We start from the raw sequence: 21,146 nt of genomic DNA, 5'->3' as shown, positions 1-21,146 counted from the left end.
GCTTCAATTTGGAGATATTTTGAGAACCGTTTCATGTGAAATATTGATTTATCTTTTTAATTTCTTTCGCATAGCAAAAATTACGTTTCGCGAAAACTTTAGGGAAAAATTGTCAAGATTTGGAAGGTTATACAAAAATATATTCTACTGCATATATAAGTCGCAAACAAATATCGCTTCTCTTTTCTCGCTGTGGCACGTATATGCAAATATGAATTTCCCGTATTCGCCTGCTTTCGGTTGTGTAACGTGTTGTCGCATAGAGAAATAGAAAGCCCGCGAAGTACAGAACGACGTGGAGACGCCTACAAATACGAGAATGGGCGAGCAAGGTCTTTACCGTCGGGTGGATCGAAGTGGCTTTGCCGCTGAGCCGCACGAATAAATCGGCGGTGCGGAAAAGCGGATATGCGTTGCTTTGCGTACGGCCACCCGTCGCATATCTTGCTCGTGCGCCGCGTTGCCGTTGAATTTGTCCCGAGGAAATAAACGGGGAAACCCGAGCGATATCCTTACAAAACCATCGGCAGGCCTTTTCTTTTTCGCCAAAACTTTTCGACTGGAGAAAAGGTGTAAAGTTGCCGAGATGTCGTTTATTTACGTTTGCACATGAGAAGCCACACGGATATAAGTCACGTTATATATTTAGCCTTTTTTCACATATTTTATATACATATGTGTGTATATATACATACATACACACACACACACACACACATATATATATATATATATATATGTATATAAATACATATATATTTTATATGTATGTATATCTTCTAGAAAAATAGGGCAGATTTTATTACACTATCACAGTGAGGAAATAACGTTTTAATAAATATATCAATCGAAAAATGTGGTTGAAGTAAATTATTTTTTTGCTGTTAAAAGTTAACAAGTAATATATAGTAACTATCTTCTGAGTTTATCAGTTGAAAGTAATTTTACATAACTAAAGGAAAAGCAATGGACCGACTATGGATATAAACATTCCCTATCAAGATTCGCTAACTTTTTAATGGCTTTTGGTTTGAAACTTTCCATCATCTTGATATACTTGGCCGTTGAAATAGTGTTTTAAAATAATGCGCGCGATGAAGATGAATGATCTTCTATTAGGCTATCTTTGGACATAGTAGTAACTAAATTAAACACGAAAATTAGAGAACAAAGTACGACGTATATTTTTGGATTGTGACATATTCTTGCATAAATCGTAAAACGTTTTCAGGAATAAAATCGAATAGAAAAATCTGATAAAAATTGAATGACCAAAGCTTATTAATACATTTGCCTTAATTCTATTCTATAATCAATAGAATCTTCATTTCTGATATGAAAATGAAAAATATGTAGACAATATTCAATTGCGGAATTGAATTATGCACATATTATGCATTATGTATATTTACGTGCTTACATATATGTATACGTATATACGTATTTATATGACAAATCCAGGCGTACGATATGTGACTTGAGATATGATACGCGCGGATATAGACATGTGTATATGTGTGTTTATATGTGCGAACGAAGTGGAAGTGTGTTACAATGGATTTTCCAATTTCACGTTGTCTTCTCGTTCGCGTATCGACGCTTCCACCCGTCAGCATCATCCTTCGCCGTAGCTCGGTCGAAGCCCCGTTCGGTAAGCTTAACTTTGGAAGTATGTGCGGCATGTTTGTGTACGGCTGTGATTTACTCGCTCTTGGAGAGGTACAGCTCGCGCTTCTCTCTCGGAAGTGAATCTCAGAGCGACGGTGCAGGGTGGCAGGCGCAGGGCGAAATTTGTCGATTTCGAACCCTCCGAGCGTGGTGAATTCGTCGATATATATACCACCACGGCATCCGATGTATCGCGAACCGTCTTGGAAGCTTCTCGTAACACGACTGGCCGCGGGCGCTGCTGGAAACCTCGAGCAAACTTCATTCTAGTCACATAGAACTGATATCGCGGGTTCTCGAAGCGGCACGATCTTGAAACTGGTGGCGAGACTACTATCTAGACATACCGTTCCGCGATTTAATGGAAAAGGCTAAGTCTGCTAGATAAGTCATGTGTACGATTCAAGTTGCAGAAATAATGAGGTTCACTGCGTATAGGTATACACGAAATATATGTAACGTTTATTTGATTCTTTTCACACAAGAGATGTGTATATATTTTTATTTACAATTTATTTAAACACATTTTATCATATTTCAACATATTTTTCACGAGTTTTAGCGCGGATTTCGTTAGAAGGGATTTTGCCAGTAAAAACTTTTTAATCTTTTACATTTATATAATATTATATATATTAAGCATTAAACTCTTAATTTTTTACTTTGCATTAAAATGTTGGAATTTAATTTTTTTTAAATTATGAAAAAGTTAAAATATAAATTTGTTTCATAAAAATTAAAATAATTTGTAACGTAATTAGAATCAAATCATTACGCTAAATATAATGAGCATAAGAATATTAAGCTACGAGAATATCAATCTACGAGATTGTCAAAGATCATTAAATTGACGTACATGTTGCTCTTTTATAAAGTGCTACATTTTTATAAGTCACTGTTTTATAAAAAGACTTTTTTTATAAAAAAAAAAAAGAATAAATTGACAAAATTTGTGACATGTACTGTGTATTATATCTTCATAATATAATGCTGTTTAGGAAGAGAGTCATTTAATAAAACGTCAGATGTTATTCAACACAATACATTTTCTTATAACATACTTTGTGCAGCCAATTATAAAGTTTTGTAAGGATAACGAGAATATTATGGAGAGAATGACAACGCCCGGTATGTTTCTCGGTAAAGAGCGCTTCGTGCTATTGAGATAAGAATTACTCGTCAAGATGAATAATAGTTGGGTCGCGACGCGCGTTACGAGATCGCAATTTCTCAAAACCTTCGCGACTTCTGCAGCCGTCTTCCCTTATTTTACTGTTATTCGGTATATTCGATAGATTGAATGCGCCTGTTAAAGTCCAAATTGCAAGCAAAGTTTGATTATGTTATACGTCAAGAAACTTGAATAATAATGATCCGGGATGAAAAATGCGATGTATATTCCAGCGAACGGAGACGCATGAAATCGAAATGAGGACGACATCGATGAGAGTTCTGTACTCGGTATCATATCGGACAGCCTCGCGTGGATTCGTATCGCACCAGGCGTAGACTAGGCAAAAGGAATGCAATAAAAAGAACGATACGTATCCTTCATTCCTGTACGCACGATGTTATGAGGAAGCGAATGCAACAATAGGCGCACATTATACTAACAATGGTGTTGGAAGGGATAAGGTGCAATCCCTTTATACATCTCTACACGCGCGCACACACACACACAAGCATATAATCTACGTAGCCAACAATGAACTCATATTCTCATGTTTCCCCCGACTCTTCCCAGCTTCATGATTGTTGAACCACACTTCCACTGTGGCCTTAAACCGTAAACTTGTTTGAAACCCTAACGCTGTACTACGCGCCAATCGTCACTGCGCAGAGGACATGTTCACAGTGTGCGCTTAATTTGCTCGCGTATAGGAGGTCTGGCAATCCGTGAAGCAATTTCTGCACGTATTCGCATGAGAGTTGTGCACAGATTCTTATCCAAATCAATATATGCTCTACTAATACCATTCAAAGCTCTATTATTATTCAATTATATATAAACATATATTTATTTATTATCCACTTTGCTTAAACAAAAAAGGATGACATTTACAAATTTATGCGCGTGACATGCGTTGAATTTAAAGAGAATATAATTTAATTCGTTCTCGACTGAAAACTCTTCTTAACGGTGATTTAAGGTAGTTATTTGTCATAGTACATTGTCTTTTCTTAACTGATTATTGATAGTATTTCAAAATGTAAATTAGAATAAAATTTGTTTCATTAATAAAATAATTGCAATCGTGAGTGCATATTAAGTATTTTTGTATTGTATTCTCACAATAATCGATTTCATATTAGCTAAAGAGATAATTATCACTTTGATTCCAAATTAATATACATATATTAAATAAATAATATATATGTACATATATAATATATTATATATAATAATAAAATATTAAATTTATATTATAAGTAAAGGAATATAGCTCTCTATAGTACATTAATTCAATGGATTAAATTAACAAGGATGACTCACAACAGTTATATTTATTTTTTTAAACGGTATATTTAAAAATTAAATCGCATGTATCTTTCTATTGAAAAGTATAAATGAAAATGAAACCTCTGAAATAAAACTATTCTTGAAAAATTATCTAGTTGCCTAATGAGTAGAACAATGTACGTGAGAGATAGCTTGTGGATAAATGTAGGCAGAGTTTGATATTCCCTTGCTTCAATTACACCTCTATCAACCTAATTGCATATTGGATACACGAAACAGAGGCGTTTCGTCTTTCGTTCGGCAGGATATGCTGCATGTTCTACGGGTCACTTATTCTGCTAACGAACGTGTCAGTACTGCGTTTTTACCATTATGCGAAATTATTTTAGCTTCTAGATGCTTGTACGCCCGCCAATTGGCGGTGTATACGTTGTATTTAAACAATTTAATCAGAAGATCGTTACATCAGGGAAATTCGAAATAGGAAAGTGCATTTCAAAATAGCTTATCAACCTAAAACTGATTTAGAAATTTATCTAGTTTTACCTGTATTTAAAATATTTAAAATTGAAATATGTTTTGTTTGATATATATATTTAAGAATTTAAAATCATATATGATTTATATTATACATATGTATTTTATATTCTTCTGTATGTGTATTTTATTTTCTTAAGTGATTATAATACTCATGAAATAATTGAGATTCTTTACAAAGTAAAATAGTATTTATTTATATAGATTTATTATTTTTCTATTAAAAAAGTACACAATATATATCATATTATATAATATATATTATTTATTAGACAATTAATGTGTATCTCGGAGTTTATCTTTATTTTTATTTATTCGATCTTATAATTCTCGATTGTTTTACCGCACGTTCTCGATCCGAATTATGTATATCGAGCATCGAAAAGTCGATGAAACATATCACTATTTTTTTGTTCGGCACGCGAATGATAATTAGAGCCGCAGTACAAGCTAGACGACGCCAAAACCGAATACGTACTTTGATATTGAAAATTCGTTGCCGAAATATTTTATGCGCTGGTGGGGGTGTACATAGTCTGCGCGATACATTCCATCGTCTCGTGATTTGCATAGTGAGACTCGAGCGAGAAAGTAAAGGTTCCATATATTATCATATTATCATGCATAATATCATTTGAATTGCAATCATTCCGTATAATTATTATAATTAGCAATTATCAGTCCGCTCAATCGATTATTTTAAAATGCTTATGCTTATACAATTTAATATTTCGCGTATGTGTGTACACATAGCATGTAAAATATTTCGGTAATACTAGAGTCAAATATATTTCCGAGGTTTTATATCGTTTGACGTTTTCGACGATTTAAATATAATTCCGATTGAGAACGCGTAGTAAAACAATCGGATCGAGTAAATAAAATAAGGATAAATTCTGTGATACATTAATTGTCTAATAAATCATTAATTTATTCTTCAAAATATTTATATAAAAAATTTAACATTCAGCGTATATACATACATATGGAAAAATATTCGATAATCGCTGCATCTCTCGTATGCAGATAGAGCGAATTAAACTTGAGTATAGGAAAATCCGTTTTGCGATGATCCTCGTAATAATTGAGAAGAAATGAATTGTAAAAAATCGGGCAATTTGTGCAAGTATAAACGTTAACACGAGAAATTTTTTGAATTTTCTTAGATATATTATTCTGCAAAAATCTTTTCACGAATGGAAAAAATCGAGATCAAGTGATATGGTCGTTAAATGCACATAACATGCATAAAAAATGACTATCCATACGATTATGTTCAGGGTATATTGTCGAGATGCTACAAAGTATCATTGGGACGCTAAGTATTATATAAAAAGTGATTGGCTGTGCGATTATGTTCACGGCATATCGTCGATACATTATTGAGTAGGTTACCTGAATATGTATATATATATATATATATATCATGTATATTTTTCAATTAAAAATTCACGATCTTTATGTAATCTTTCTATTGATATTAAACCAAATAATTATATTCTCAAGATTCGAAGATCTAATCTATAAAAAGTAATATTTTTTCTTGTTTTAGACTTAATTTTTGTCTCTTGATTATATACTCGATTTCGCTCGAACATTTAATTTTGTTGCATTCTAATATTATTCGCAGAAATGTTATTGTAGAGCTAATTAATCTTATAATAAATAGCACAATATGTGAAGGAATTTATGATCGTATCAATGAAATTCAAAAATAGCTTCATGTGTATCTTGACCATTAAAAGTTTGCTTACAAGATTACTTAGTTTTTATTATCAATAATTTATAAATATATCAAAACAATAACTATATGTATTCAATAGGTATAAATATATTGTGCAATTTATTTAATTGAAATAGAAATCTCAAAATAGAAAGCGAAAGCGAATAGGAAAATGGTAATATATGATGGCAATTATTTCTTCAATTCTTTTTGTCTTAAATATATTTCGCATTGCTTTAAATTTTTTCGCGATATATAATTTATTATTATTATCATTTTTGGATTGAGAAAGTGAAGTGACACTTGAATCAATGATTTAAATAATAAAACTGCGATGGATCCGATCTGTTCTTATACTTACATGAATAAAATTTAAAATGTAAGAAGCAAGATATTCAACATGAAATAATAAAGCATTAAATATTCGGTATAATATTTACATTAACACATAGGCGACAACATGTCGAGCACACGTCTTTAGAGTTTGTTTATGGTACGGCTATAAGTACGAGTACGCGTACGCGTTCTGTAATATTCGCAAGGCGAAACTCGAGTTGGCAGATCATAGTACGATCCGCTCCGTATGTTGTTCCTCAAAACGCGATTATTCTCTACAAACAATTAGCGATTTTATCAACTTGCTTGCTCCACAATTAAAGATTCGTGGACGTATCAAGATGGTAGTTATACGATATTGTAAAATAATATTTCACAAGAGAAACAAATATTTTGCACAATGTATTGATTTAAAATGGAAACGATAGAGGATGAAAATTATACATTACCGTTTTATTGCGACAAATTTACAAGCAATAATTATCTCCTTAACTATAGGTATACATTTTCGAATGTATTATATATTTTGCATCATAAAAAATTAAGTGAACGAAACATTTGCATTCGTGTTAGACATATAATTTTACAATATAATATATATATATATATATATATATATATTATAATTTATTTTATAATAATTAAGAACATATTTTATAGCAAATTGATCGGCGCTTATATGTGCTTGTTTTTTAGAGCACATCTATATATTACCTATATATATTTATATCATATCTTTTTTTCTCGATAAGAGATATAAATAGAATAAATATAATATATTTTTTATATTCTTTCTCATTATTTCTTTGCATGAATACATTATTTGTAATAAAAATCCAATAATAGGCCAGTAAGAGCTGCAATGCGGGTGGTATGTAAAGGCGTAAGTAAAAACAATATTTTTTTATGTCTAATTTTGCTATGACTTTATGAGTTACATAATTTCTAATTTTTCCTATGTACGTATTTCTGTATTTATATCTATTTTTAGTCTGATATTTTTGATAGCGTAATGTTTTAAAAAAACTTTTTATGTTACATACTTTATTTATTTTTGTATTGACAGTTACTGAAGATGATCCCAAGGAAGGATCGTAACGTGTAATTAAATTTTTTGTCTTAGTTTATTTTTTATTTATACCTTTTTATTGTTTTTACTTACGCCTTTACCACCCGCGTTGCGGCTCTTACTGGCCTATTATTGGATTTATGGTGCTTATTTTATCAGAGCCTTATATATTTTACTTCTTAGACATTATTCGTATTTATATTTGATTCATTTGTTTAATTTAAACAAGAATTAGAAAAACAAATTTTAATGTCGTATAAAAATTTAACTTAAAACAATACTTAAAAAAATAATTGCTAAAGTTATAGAATTATTAATTAAATATATACATATCTATTTATTATTGTACGTATGGAATTTTATATAGAGGATATTGAAATTTTTGATATTAAATATTGAAATTCGACGCATACAATAATAATTATTTTGAAATATTAGTTATTTTAAGTACTATTATAATTAGATTTTATATTTATATGTTACAGATCAGCAGCTTTATAATTCCGTTGTTGCGCATCGGTCGATGAGTAACAACACTTTTATTTTATAATAAAGAACAGCCAAATACATATAATTGTCCAATACATTAATATCGAAATATTAATATCGTAATTTTTTAAATTGATTTAATTAATTTAAAAATGTTTATTTAATTTATTGTATACAAGTTTGAATATATTTTTTTATATATTTAATATTTTTTATCTTTTTCTAGAAAGATTTTTTCAAGATATAATTATTTATCGCTATTTATTGCAATGTCATTCTTTTATGCAAAGTTCACACTTCCGTTTATCATCGGATTGTTGTGGATGATTTGTCGCGTTAATTCGGGAATGCAAAGTGTCGCGCTGGACTTTTACAGTTTAATTTTACCAATATTTCCTATAAGTATATATTGGCATATTTTTTATTTCAGAATGCGGGAGTGTCGTGTAAAGTGTCGCGCGTCCGAGTGCGGAAGCGCCGTTTAATGTCACGCGTGTGAGTCAACGCACCCTGACGACCTTGACAATCTGAGAAGAGGAGCAGGCCCGAGAGGCATCGGGCGCTAGCGGAACAACCTTGAGGTAATTTACTTTTTATATATTATTTTTTATTTTTTTTCGTGCGCACATACTATATTATTCATATTTGATTCATGATGATGATTTATTTAGCCTAAATAAGATTTAGAAAAACAAATTATAATATCTTATAAAAATTTGTACGAAAATAAAATAATTGCTTTGAAATTATCATTCATTAAATATCTATTTATTATTGTAGATATGTATTAAATTTTATGTACGAAGATATTAAAATTTGATATCGAATATAAGTAAAATTTGATACGTACAATATTAATTTTTTGAAATATTAATTATTTTAAGTACTGCGCTATATTGGATCTTATATTTGTATTTACAGGTCAACGTAGCTTCTCAACGTAGTCAACTCCGCTTTGGGCATCGATCGGTGAGTCACATTTTCATTTTATGATAAAAACAGCCAAATACATATAATTAATGTCCTAATTTTTAAAGTTTGATTTAATTAATAGGTATGTAAATTTCTCTTTAATTTATTGCATACAAGTTTGACATATTTTTTCATGTATTTGGAATATGTTTTTTATCTTTTTCTAGAAATATTTTTTGAAGATATAATGATTTATTTTTAACATGATTTGAAAACAAGCGTGCAATTAGCAATACTGTCGCAAATAATAACTGCGGCAACTTTCTTCTCCACGCAGTTTATAGAATATTAGACAGAACATATATTTCGCGAGAATATCCGCTACTCTCCAGAGTGGCAGAAGGAAGTAAAATTAAGAGCTGCCGCGCGGCGATGGCAGACGATGGATGTAACTTCTTTCGATCATCGTCTCGGCCTAATGATTTTGTTCCACGTTCCATCGCGAGTTGCGTCCACGTTTTTCTATCGCAGTCCCGATATTCCGCGATGCGCTGCGCGCCGATACGCAACACAGTTCCGCATTCGAGTAGCAGTAACACGTGTTTCCTGGTCTTAGATCTCTCTTAGTATCTCTATTTATCGTTTCACGCAGTCCCCGCGGTTAGGTGGCTCGGGACTTTTCCGGGGGGCCCGCCTTAATGAGCCCCGGCAATCACCGTCGCTCGTGCATTCTTCGGGATCCCGGTACCCACGCTTCGTGACGTGACGCGTTCCGCTCGCATCCGCAACGAAAGTACGTGCATTACTTTACACAAGCCGGATATTAGATGATGCGCCGTTGAATTTTTATTTATCGCAACCACGTTTTCGCCGTGGTATATGCATCCCCTGTATTTACGCAAATTTATTTTAAAATACTTTTTACTTTTATTTTGAACAAATTATATATTAGTTCTGTAATTTCCGGAGGAGCCGTGAGCTTATCTTTTCGTTTTCGTGTAGGAAAACATTTTTTTTTTAATAGTACAGAACAGATTTAAATATTTTTCTTAAACAAAATTGCGTTTATATAAAGAATTAATGTTAGATTAGAAAAAATGTAAAATTAAAAAAAATAAAATTAAGTTTTAATATCATTAGTGATATATTAAATTATTTATTAGACTACAGTTGGGTGGGTTATACATATAATGTGCATAATTATTAAAATACTAAAATAGTTCAAACTTTAGAAATGTTTTATATAAATATTATAAGAAAAATACTACAATTTCTTTGCTAAAATTAAACAGAACAGTGTATAATAAATGAATTATACAATGAAAGATATTGTGCAGCACGAACTGTATAACGATATAAAGTAAACACACGATACGATGCAAATTCTGTGAAAGCAATACGAATTTGCCAGGCGAGAATTTAAATTGCTTTTGAACAGTCAGAATTACAAGGTAACATCAAAATTGTCTTTGAACAATTCACCTCCGATTCGTGCAATAGAATTTATTTGAAGCGCGCACGATATTCGTCGCTGAATTTGAGCGCTGGTGCGATGAAGAATACGATTAAAGTGCACAGTTAATGCGCTTTGTAGCTTTTACAATCTCTTCATATAAAAAGAGCGAAAATTTCTCTTTTCACTTTATCTTCAAAATAAAATATAAATTGAGCATTATTATTTTTTTATTAATTACACAATACAATATATTATTTTATATACTATATATATATATATATATTTATTTTATTAGTAGGTATATACATAGGTACCATTTTAACCAAATACAAATTTAACGTTTAGTAATAAAACAAAAATATTTAAATTTGCTTGAAATATTTGTTGATTTGATTTATTATTTCCATTGCCACAGCTTATTTCAAAGGATAAGCTGTTCAGAGCTGTTACAAAATTAATGAATGAGGTGATGTTTAAATGTAAATTCTATAAAGAGAGAAACCTCCATCATTTTCACTAATTATAACGATTTACAGAGAAACTGCGTAGAAAATGAATAATGTCTACAACGAATAATGTCGTTAATTAAAAATTATATAATTGTAACAAAGTTATTAAAAAGCTGCTAACTTTATTAATTAATACAGTTATAAAATTGAATATAGCACATCGCAAATTTAGGTTATCGACAAATTTAGTTAAAGTTAAAATAATGCTTGTTCATAATCATTGATAAAATCGTGATTCCATTAACATTTACAAAAAACTTAGTTGTCGACAACGTTAAAAAATGTGCGAGATAAGTATAAGCACTTATAACATTTTTCTATGTGAAAATGATTAATTATAACAAATAATTTTTGAATAATTAATTAGTACTTTTGCTATTAGCTACATAATTATTCTTTATTATTAATATTTTTTATAATCCTATAATTTTATAATAACCTTTTATATTTATAAAAATTTAATCTATATAAATTAACTATTTTACTAAAATTTTTTACAATGTTTCCTAAATTAAAATAAAAATACATTTTAGTACATTTAACTCATACTCGTTTTTGTTGTGTTTTTATCGGAATAAAATTTGTTAATTGAGACAAAAGTTTTGAAATTCATGTTAAAATTGAACGTAACAATGTAACAGAGTGATTTATCATTATCACGGCAATGCGTGTCGACAACAATGTGAGAAGTTTAATTGAAACGCGGTATAGTCGAATCTTTTTTCGTTTTACTTGAGGCTGTCCCGGAGCCGAAATTTGTCGACGAAAAAGAGAGACAACCGTACATGGTGCTCTCTGATTGAGCAATTTCCTTGCTGGTAACATGACCGACGAATAACATTTAATTGCCATGCGCGAAATTAGGACGACGCGACGCGACAGTTCGCCACGCGCTGTATCTAAACGCGATTGCTTTCGTTTCGGCTGTTGCAAGCGCCTTTTTCCGGGTCGGATGTACGCTCGTACACACATTCCAAACTGTGTTTTTTAATTAAACGTATCTCTCCTAACGCTGGCGAGTCGCGGGTAATCCAGCGCGAAAAATACACGAAACGCTGTGAAGGGTGGCAAAATTGTGTAATGCAATACTGTAAACAATATTAATCCAACAGCTCCAAATATAGTTTTCATAGTCAGATTATTTCAAAATCTCTGGAAAATCTATTCTAGAATCTATGGTAATTTTAGAATGTCTAAAAAGATTATTCTATAATCTCTTTGAAATCTAATCTACGCTTACTAAATTTAATCTAGCTTACTAAAACTTGTTATAAAGCTGCAATCTAGATTATGAAAGATTTCCGTAATCTATAAAATCCGTATAATAAGAAAAATGCTTTCATTTTGAGACGCGCGAATTACAAGGAAGGAAATATCAAGATAGAGCTTCATTCTTAAGTGGAAAATATTAGTTCAATCTGGTTAACTTCAAAATTTACATCAATATTAATCTTGCTTTTCCTCAAAAATAAAACCAATTTACAATATTTTCGCTGTCTTCGTAGAAATAATTAAAAACTGTTGGTAGTTGTACTAGTCGCCTACGTAGTTGGTATGCACGTTGTATAGAGTTTCTGTTGCAACTTTGTAACAAGAAACGCATGTCTTCTCCTTAATTCTCTTCTTTGAAATGGAGCCGTGGCGTCCGAGCGCATGATTGCATTCGTCGGTCGCGATTACATAACGAAGTAGACGAGTGCACGGCCGCGTATTGCGGAAGTTGCGGTATGAAGGTCGCAAGCTAACTATGTATGTTCCTTCGCCACGCACTTTATGCGAACGTAGCAAACTATAAGTGCGAGGGCGAGGTACTCACGCGGCATGAGGAAATTGAAAATTGTCAGAACGAGTTTCGTTGGCGGCCTGAGCGTACGTAATTATATCATGATCTTCCTCGTCGACGATATATGCGGTTACTAAATCTCCTTCGAGACGTTTCCCTTTCGCAATATTAAGATGTGTTTAGCTCTCAATATTTGATTGCTTCAGTCGCAGAAATCGCAACGTATTTTTATTTTTCTCGGCATCCATTATTCAAAATTCATTCAAATCAAATATAACAAGTTATTTCTCTATATCTAGAAATATTGCCTTCTGTGCGGAAGTGGTAAAAAGAGCGTCATCAAAGAGCTACGATAGAAAGCGTTCGAAAGCTGATGATTCTGATGATAAACGTCGAAATGTTTCCAATGTATATTCATGATGCGCATCCATGATTTGTACCCACGTTTTTTGCATATTATCTATTCTATTTCTCTCCATCGACAATTATAATTTTTTTTAAAATAATACAATATTAATATTCTCGGTATCTAGAAAAATTATTAATTATAATTAATATATTTTCGTCAACTTTGTATCCTTCTTTTTGTTCGAATCAAGTTACATTGCTCATGGCATTGTATCACATTGTAGCAACAGTTAGTATTATATTTATCCTTAAAATACATGACAAATTAACACGACTAAAATAACTTCGATTTTTTGTCTCCTGAAGAAATTGAATATTATTTATGTTTTATAAGTATTTTTTTTATATATTTCTAAAAAATTTTTCTAAAGAAATTATTAAATGAAGAAGAAGTAAGTTTGTTTTATATTAAATTACAGTAATTAGATTAGATATCTCAGATGAAATGAAAGTTATAGGTTACAGAGGTTAGATTGTTTAACGAGAAAATGGAACACGCATATTATTCTCAAAATATCCCGGATGATATGAATGATAAAGATTATCAGGATGATACAGTCCATCAATTTGATGAAGCAAACGACAAAACAAACGATGGATTATTAATTGATCCAGTTAGAGAATATCCTCATTTGTATGACCCGTTTCTAAAAGAGTATAAAGATACAAAAATGAAAGAGAATTCATGGAGGGAAATCGCATCACTTATGAATATGTCAGGTAATATTTTATTATTTATTTTAATAATTTTCTGAATTTATATTCATTACTTATATGTATGTTTGTTCATTGTAGTTGATAATTGCCAGACTCGTTGGCTACGTCTGCGTGAAAGATTTAGCAAAGAACAATGTCTTCAAGAAACAGAAACTCGAAGTGGCAGTGTAGTTACTCGTCGACCAGTATTTATTTTTTATAAGAATATGATGTTTCTAAAAAATTTTTTTAGACGGAGAAAGTAAGTAATTTTAAGTATAATATATGTATATAAACCACAGGAGAAAGAAAGAATGAGAGAAAGAGAGAGGTTCTCATTGTTTGTTTTGCGCGCTACATTGTTGCAAAAACACAAAACACAGTATCGCAAGCTAGTCTGCTGATCTAGATACAGACATGTCGTAGTTGCATCTGGTTAATCGTTGTTGCTGCCGTGTGCGAAATGCTGCGGAATAATGAAGTGTAAACATGGGTAAAGAAAAATGGCTTCTTTAATCGCGGTCAAGCGCTTTATTACTTGCCAGGTCGAACAAAGTATATTCACCGGTTGTAGGCACATTCAATAAACAGCAGAAAATAATGGGTAACGCGTAACGACGCGGCTAGGCGCGGTTAGACGACGACGATATTGCTTTTACTGCTGTTAGTATTCTCGTTGGTATTGCAGCTTTTCAGCTAGGAGCACGAGTCGATTCACTTTACTCAAGTTTCGCCTTTAAACTGCGCGCCCGTCTTATCCGTCGAGAGCGTTGAGAAAATGGGAAAGGACGGTGGCAGGATAAGAGGCTGGGTTGGCCGATAGTAGCAAGGGTAGATGATGACTTTTATGATGGCCCTCATCCTTGTCCCTGCTCGCTATCCGTGGCTTGAAAATGGGCACGTCGAACATCTCGGCGGGGCGATTTCGAGCAAACTCGAGAACGCATCGTCGACATGGCGAAATTCTATTTTGTTTCTGTAGACGATGTCGAGACAAAGGGCTTCTCGCTGTAGTCTCTTGCTCCAAGTCGATTGAAAACGAAATTTCTAGTCACGCCGGAATGAATTTTTGCACATACAGATAGCGCTAGTAACAGCTTTTATTATATGATCAGTTCTGTTTAGTCATCCTTTTCAGAAATTTTGAACTCTATTTCAAGTCGATATTTGACTGTATTATACAAAAAGTTTTACGAGAAATTAATTTGATTAACATGATGTGCATCCATGATTTGTATTAATTGTAAGACATCCATACTCGATGTCTAAATTTATTTTATTTATATATTATGCAAAAAGATTTTGTAAGAAACATCTATATTTTTTATATTAACATAAGTTTGGAGAAACAAGAAAGAGAAAAAGAAAATCAGATATATTTTATTCCAATTTTTGATATTATACAATATTATATTATTTTAAAAAAATTATGATTGTCGATGGAGGAATAGAATAGATAGTATGTAAAAAACGTGGATACAAATCATGAATGCACATCATGAATATACATTGGAAACATTTCGACGTTTATCATCAGAATGCTTTAGAACACTTCCTATCGATAGAAACGTACCGTAGCACCTTGATAACGCTCTTTTTATCACTTCCGTACAGAAGGCAATATTTCGCTGCACAATGGCAAACGAATTGGTTTCAGCAAATCAAATAACGGTTTACGCTGGCTGTCGCGGTGTAGCCATTGTCCTAAGCGGAATATCACATGACACAGACAACTAAACCTGCATTGATATTTTTGGTCCACCCTTTCTTTCGATTTATCCTTTAGCAAACTGAAAGAAATCTAGTAAAACACCACCAAGTGATAGTTGAAATTTTTAAATCATTCTTTTAAAAATATTTTTATTTTATTTTTGAATTTTTATTATATAATGATTTATACGATATATATGTAATATTTTTAGTCTTTAGAATTTTTGTACTATAAACTAAAAAAGGGTAAATTTGAATATTGCATACTAAAAAGCTGTATTTTTTGTTATAAGACACACATACATATAGTTTGACACAGTCTGAATAAAATTTCTAAAATTGATTTAAATATTTGCTACAGAGAAAATATTTAATGTTATTAAATGCAAGCATCAAGAGAGAAATAAATTTTGGTAGGAATGCAAATAAGTAAAAACTTTTACAGCTTAGCATATTTTTTTTTATATATTGTTTAAAATAGAAAATGCTTGAATATATTGAATCGATTAAGCACATTGATAATATTAGTAAAATACAGCGTATTCTTTTTTTTGTATTATAAGACATATATGATGGAGTAATATCGTATTTTCTTAAACTGAATCAGTGAAAATGTGTCACTGATTAAAACAATGACAAGGTTTGTGAACATTTCCCTAATCTTTAGGGAAAATACTCAGATTTCGTATCTTCGCATTTTATATTTCACTTTCATTATGGTAGTAAGATTTCATTGAAAAATCAACCACTAACTAATTGTTCTCGGTAAGATTTCATTTTAGCAATTCTATACTTTTAACTGAAATCATTGTTAATTAATCATAATACATTGCTTTTATTTAAGAGAATAATTTAAAAGAAATAAAAAAAAAATTTTTTCCTTCGTAAAGTTTATTTTGCAAATATTTCTTCAAACAAATTTCAATTTTCTTTACATAATTTTTTTTACATTATAATTGTAATTCTAGCAAATAATTGAAAAAAGATTATTGCAGTAAATTGTAAAGATCGTTTTTTATCTATATTATAAAACGCAGAAAAAGTAGCTATTCTATTTGGTTTTTTCGAGTCTGGTTTCTAGAAAAAAAGCTTTTCAATTTCAAACGACAAGCTCGGTTTGCTGAGTACCTTGAGAAGCGCAAGAGGCTGCGATTATTCAAGGCGGAAATGGGGACACTGGCTCGTGATGACTTTTACGAAGCGCCTGCAGCTAATTTCCATGGTTTGAAAACGGGAGGTTCGAACGACAAAGTCACGGCAGTGCTATTATGAGTCAACTGCAGGATGAAATGACGCTAATGCGTTCAATGAGACCGCATATTATGTCTTTAAAAATAAAAAAAGAAAATACATATTAAGGAAAAGAGAGAAAGAAAGAGGGGGGAGAGAAAGAGAAGAAAACAATTACAGCGTTATAATTAGCCTGCTTTTTAAAGTACAACACAGAATACGTATACGCATTTAATTAAATATGACGAACAGAAAACATATGACGTGTTTTCCTGCTAGCTTTTACTACAAACATTTTGTTGTGATATAAAACATTTGAAAATTTTATAGAATATGTAACAAATCTTAGCTTGTTATTGATGTATAAATTTGTATAGATAATTGCCAGTATTTGACGATTTTTCCTCTTTTATATAGAAAAAATATTATCTCGGATTAGTCCGCCATTTATTCGATTTGTTCGCGGCGTATCATTCATAGGAATAAATGCATGTGACGCGCGCCGTCATGAATTTTCATCCCTATCTTTCTAATTACACAAAAATCTAATTATTCCTACGCACGTTTTCCTTTACCATTAATTGTCCGCACGAGTAGCAGAGACTCAAATCCCAAAGGTAGCACGCTATTCATGAATTTTCATCAGCGACTTACAAGTTGGCGTTCGATCACTTTAATACGTCACCTCTCGCGATCATGCATCATATATTACGGAGCATACGAGAAGCGAAGCCGCTTACGAGTCCAGAAACTCGTTTCCGAGGATTAGTCCGCCGGAATTACCGATCTGCGGCTCATCATTCTTCGCTCAGCGCCGACTGCTTCGTCACGGAAATGTGAATTTACACGGGCCGACGTTGTACCTGAGCGAGAGAATTCGCACCCCGGCCTTCTTCTCAGGAAACATTATCTAATCTTTCATACGCGATAACGTCTCCGCTTCCCGAAGATTACCACCAAAGTACTACGAATAATGCCGAGATTCTTGATCTTATGTAATCGGCTACTACCCAGTTTTCATAATGAATATATGTTTATTCGTAGACATATCTATATAGTTTTATTTTTCTTCTTATTAGATGAGAAAAAGAAAGCTGATTTGTTCGACAAATATCAGTAGTTAGAAAGACCTAAAGTAGATTTTCTCTTATTTCTTTCCCTGACGGATTCCTAAGAGGATTCATCTTTTTTCACGACGTTAACACATATCTTGCTCGTTGCAGATGAAACTGTTTCTCGGTTTTCAAGTGTCAATATAATCCAAAATATATGAGAAAGTTCGTATCAGGAATATATGTATATTATTATATAACACGCACGTTTTATTTGCTATCGAAACTATTAAAGCTTTTGCAAGTTAATAAAAAATGCAAGTCGTGTATTAGGTAACTTTATAGCAACAAAATCTTTTATTCATAGCCTTTAAAGAAAACTACAAAACAAGCTAATATCACAAATCTCTGACATCTAATTATTATTAAATAACATTTTCAAATATGCTTTATGAATACGTGTTGTTCATGACACATGATGTAATATTTGAAAGTTAGAGAGAGAGAAAATGGCGAGATACATATATAGAAGATACATCGATAACGATCACCGTACTCTCGACTTTTGCCGAGAACCATTCTCGATATCGATCCCGAGCACGTCTCGATTCGGCGCAACTCTCGGCGCAAAGTTTGACACCGTAAACTGGTTTAGCGAAAAATGGCTTAACTTGAAGTAGCCAGCTCCATAACGCCTCTTCCGCCGCCGGGCGCTATATAGCTGCGATAGACCTGATTGTGATTTAGAGCGACGGCAGCTTTGATCCGGTAATTGAGTAACCGTTTTCACGTCGCTACGAGCGCGATATTTAGATGCTAGCCACAACTCGCTTCTGGCAATACCTCGACATTTAACTGACAATATGGATGTCATTATCTTCTACGTACGTGGTTTTATATCAATCGTAAAATATCAGAATATATGAGAGGATTACATCTCATAGTAGAGGATTTTCTTTTCAATTTTTATCTTTAATATTTAATCCACATATTTCTCTAATTTCTTATTTTTTACTAACTTTTAGATTATTTAAAATTAGTTACTACCCCAATAGCTTATATCTAATATTATTTATTATTTTCGCTGTTTAAATGTAATAGTAAAAAATTTGGAAAATTAATTTTTTAACGTAATCATGAAAATTTTTTAGATGTTTTATTTGTGATGTTCATATGTATATATATAAGAATTAATATACTTTTCCACATAATTATGACAATTTTAATTGAATCTTAAGATTAGAGCTGCGTGCAATTGCAAGCTTCTATTTCTTTAAAATATGAATTTAACGAGTCTATAGAAATTATTGATTAATGGCTGTTTTATTATTTTTTTAATCTCCATTAGCCAGTCGCCACACGCATACGCGACAAAAATGGCGTAATCTTATCCGACAGTTGAAATATCGATATACACCATTGACGGTAAACACAGTAATAACGTGTAAACACGAACGGATGATTAACAGTTGAAATTTTCAGGTGTTTCCGTGTGCATGCTAAAGCAGGTGTGCGGCACGAATGGAACATCCTATGTAACTTTATCTGCCAGTCCAATCCTCGACATATACTGTTGCCAGTAAACTTATACGTCTCACCTCCCGCCGTAATTTAGCTTATCGGGTAGGTGTACGCGCACATAGGATCGACTCGAAATTCTAAACCGCCTGTATTTTATGCACACATCAAAAGTCACTGAAGCTTGCAAGTGGATTTCCTATATCATAGTCTAGGAATCGAAATTTGAAACAAGGATTTGCGTCGTGAGAAATTCATGTAACTACGCGAATCTACGCCGCGAGAGGCTCAACGTTGATCATAGATTGAGCTTACGTCCGTATGCAATGGGAGGCATTACGTTCAGTTGATGGACATTTGATAGATACGGAAGAGCTTATATTCACACAAACGTATGAGCTTTCCTCCTGAATATTTCCTGGAAACGTATGTACGTCCGTCAGGTATTAGACATGGTGAGCTACTATATCATCTATAACTAAGCCAATCATGTAACCATCTGATTATATACACTTGAAAAGAATACTATCTCGTATTATATATAAATACATGATTATTATTGACAAAATAATCATCATATAGGTACTAATAATTTGAAATTTATAAATTGTTTAATAATGAAAAAAGGTAAAACCATATTTGAAATGCAGAAATTAGAAATTAATTTCTTGATTGTTTTGACAAATTTTTAAGTAATTTTATACACATCAAACTAGAAATTTGCATAATAATTAATGCATTTTTATTTTTATACAATTCCATTCTTTTGTCGTTATAAAGCTCATATCGTATGTTAATCATTAAAATCCAGAGTAATTAATACTTGTATTTAATGCAATTCATAGATGTCGTTGTTGAAATTTTATTGAAAGTAAAATATTAAATTTATCAAATTTATTATTAACATGAAAATTACGGGCTGTTCACATAAAATCACTTGATAATTTTTAACTTTTAATAATTTTAAATTATTTTTTTTTTTTATATAAGGATATAATTTTTTAGTTTTAATAATTCCAACTAATTAACAATGATATTTCTTTTTTTATTTAAACTACATATTGAAATAATGATAAAAATCTAAATATTATTTTGCTGTCCGTTATGTCATTATAAATTGCAATAATTACAATACTCGTGAAAGTTTGGTTTAAAATAAATATATATTTTGTATATTAATGGAAAAGATAACTTTTCAATGATGTGGTACGAGCATTTAACGTTTCACTTGACCAATATTTAATAAATAATTCAGTTTTGATTAAGTTTACATTAATCCCTTGTGACAATGTTCATCAAATATTGGTTAACCACGTCTTTAGGGATTGTTACATATTTAACGATGATTATGGCGTAAGCTCATATACCGCTAGGGAGAAATTCAGTTTATTGATTACGTTACAAGAGAAAATGATTATCGCAGAATTTACAATATATAATTTACAGAATGTTTCCGTTTAAATATGTTCTAAATTTTTGACGTAAATATTTTATAAATCTTTTTGACACAATTTCCACTTTTGGTTTGTAATCTCTATTAATCATGCTTCACGTAGCGCGTAAAAAAATCAATTTTATTTTCAATTTCT

The 21,146-nt window shown here is 31.6% G+C and overlaps 1 protein-coding gene across 1 annotated transcript in view; it reads right to left on the bottom strand.

Moving 5' to 3' along the window:
• Positions 1 to 21,146, bottom strand: part of LOC114944628 (uncharacterized) — a 60,860-nt gene that overhangs the window by 26,957 nt on the left and 12,757 nt on the right. The gene's annotated exons all lie outside the window — the stretch shown is intronic.

Source organism: Nylanderia fulva, unplaced genomic scaffold (genome assembly GCF_048542155.1).
Source record: "Nylanderia fulva isolate GAGA-0341 unplaced genomic scaffold, ASM4854215v1 Scaffold6, whole genome shotgun sequence".
In the NCBI taxonomy this organism is placed as follows: Eukaryota; Metazoa; Arthropoda; class Insecta; order Hymenoptera; family Formicidae; genus Nylanderia; species Nylanderia fulva.
Note: the sequence above shows the minus strand (reverse complement) of the source record. Positions and strands in the feature narration are given on the sequence as shown.